Genomic DNA, 2,348 nt, shown 5'->3' on the forward strand with positions numbered 1-2,348 from the left:
TTAGACTTTTCTCGGGCGGCTAGGGCGCGGCCCGAGAGAAAGGGGCGGCTCGGCCGAGCTTAATGGGCCGGCCGGCCCAAGAAGGCGGCCCAAGGCACGCGCGCGGGCGGGGAGGGGAGAGAGAGAGCCGATGGGCCGGGTCCATCCCGCGCGGTCCCGGGTGGGACCCGCTTGTCAGCGACTTGGCTCACCGTGAGCGAGGTGCACGCGGGGCGTGCTAGGGTTTGGGGAGGGAGGCGCGGCGCATGCGCGCGGTTCGCGGATGACGCGGTGCGGCGGGCCCACGCGCAGCCTCACGGCTCGTGGTGGACCGCGCGCACGGGGAGGGAAACGGAGGGAGCGGCTGGCTGGGTCAGCTGATCCGGTCGCGGCCGAGGTGGCGCCGACGTGGCGCCTACGTGGCAGCCACGCGGGCCGACGGGAGGTAGACGACGACGCCGGCCGGAACGGACGGCGGACGACAGCGGCGGAGCGAACCATGGCGATACAGGCGAAGGCGGGCACACCGGGATGTTGCACAGGACGAGGGGAGACGAGCCAACAGCTCGGATTCGCCGGGGGATGCTCGACGGCGGCGGATTGCAGCGGCGGCAACCGGCGGCGGGAGAAGAGGGAAACGGCGATGAGGTCACGAGGGGTCGATTCCCAGCGGTGAGAGCATCTACGCGGCAACGGGAATCCGTTGCTAGCGTCGGATTGGGCGGAACTACATCGAGGGAGGCCGGCGACGAGAGGTGCTTCCGAGCTCGGGCAGCGACGGCGGCGAGCACGCGGCGAGCGACGGCAGCAGTTGGGGTGGCGCCGGCTAGCTACGGGGAGGCTACACATGCTACTACCGAAAACTAAGGCGGGGAGATAGAACGAGGAGGGAGAACGGAGGGCGACACTATCGCGACGAGGAAGGGCGCAGTGACGATGGGCCGACGGCATGGGAACGATCTCTCAGGCCTCGGGCCGGGGAAGAGGAAGGAGAGGGTGCGCCCGGAGTCCCCTTCCACGTCCTAGCGCACACCGGCTCCTCCGGCACACGCGACGGCGGCGGTCAGCGAGAGAGACGGCAATGGCGCGGGCGAAAAAGGGGAAGATTTGGGGAGGGAAAGGAAGGGAGGCGCTTGGGTTTATAGGACGGCCATGTCGGTTTGGAAACCGACCTTGGGGCGGTCAAGGAGATGAGGTGGGTGGCGCGAGCGGTCAAGCGGCGCAGAGGTGGGGGGGGAAGGATGACGCCGGCGGGGAGAGAAAAGGGGAAAAGGAGGAGAGGAAAGGGGGCTTGCCTCCTTGCCATTTCGGGAAAAGGAGGAGGGAGAGAGGGCGACGCTGCAGAGAGGGCGGAGGGCTCCGCCTCCGTCCCTTGGAGGTTAGCGCGCGGAGAGAGGCGGGCCGAGTCGATGACGATGGCGATGACGGCGGGGGCGGTTTGGAGTGGAGCGGCGACACGGGCGGCAGGCGCGGCAGAGGCTGACGGCGGCGGCGACCAGGCGGTCGGCCACCACGGCGCGCGCGCGCGCGGGAAGCAACGGGCGGCGCGGCGATTTGGGCGGCGGCAGCGGGGGCGAGGGCGCTCGGCTCGGCGCGGCTCACGCGCACGCGTGCGCAGCGCACGGGCAGAGCGGGGGAGAGGGAGGGAGAGAGAGAGAGAGAGAGAGAGAGAGCCGGGGAGGAAGGGGGAGATGGGCCGAGAGGGATTCGGCCCATCGAACCCGAGGGAGGCAAAATAGACTTTTGCGGAGGGATTTGATTTGGGAAGGATTTGGATTCGGGATTGAACTTGACGATAGATCGGGGATTTGAGATCTGAGATGGCACGGACACTAGACAACAAGCAAAGAAACAGATTTCGCAAATAGGGTTTTTAAGAGATAGTTTTCCCGCTAGGCGCCACGACGGAACGGGCGCTACACCTTGTGACCCGTGGAAATTGTTCCGGGTTCCAAACCTTGGGCTCTGATACCACTTGTTATAAAACTAGCCCCGAAATCGACATCGGTAGCTAAACGCGGAAGCGGAAGAAAACGCCATAGGAGATCCAAACACGATGACGACACCGAGGCACGATATTTGATAACGGAGTTCAGCCGAGGCCTACATCTCCGGGGCACTGATTACGGGCGCTCCTCCCCGATCCAGCATATTACAGCGTATCAGAGTTACAACGACTCACGGCCGGTCGCCGCTGCCTCTCGCTATGCTGAGTCACTATGCGGTTACAGCAGGTACGCCCCTCTATTTATGAGAGATCCTAGGACAGAGTCCGACTCTTACTCTAGTCCTATACATAGTACAACTCCAAGTCCTAAACTGTAACCGACTATGTACACATATTCGACACAAACTCTAACAACTCCTCC

Source organism: Oryza glaberrima, chromosome 6 (assembly GCF_000147395.1).
Source record: "Oryza glaberrima chromosome 6, OglaRS2, whole genome shotgun sequence".
Lineage (NCBI taxonomy): Eukaryota > Viridiplantae > Streptophyta > Magnoliopsida > Poales > Poaceae > Oryza > Oryza glaberrima.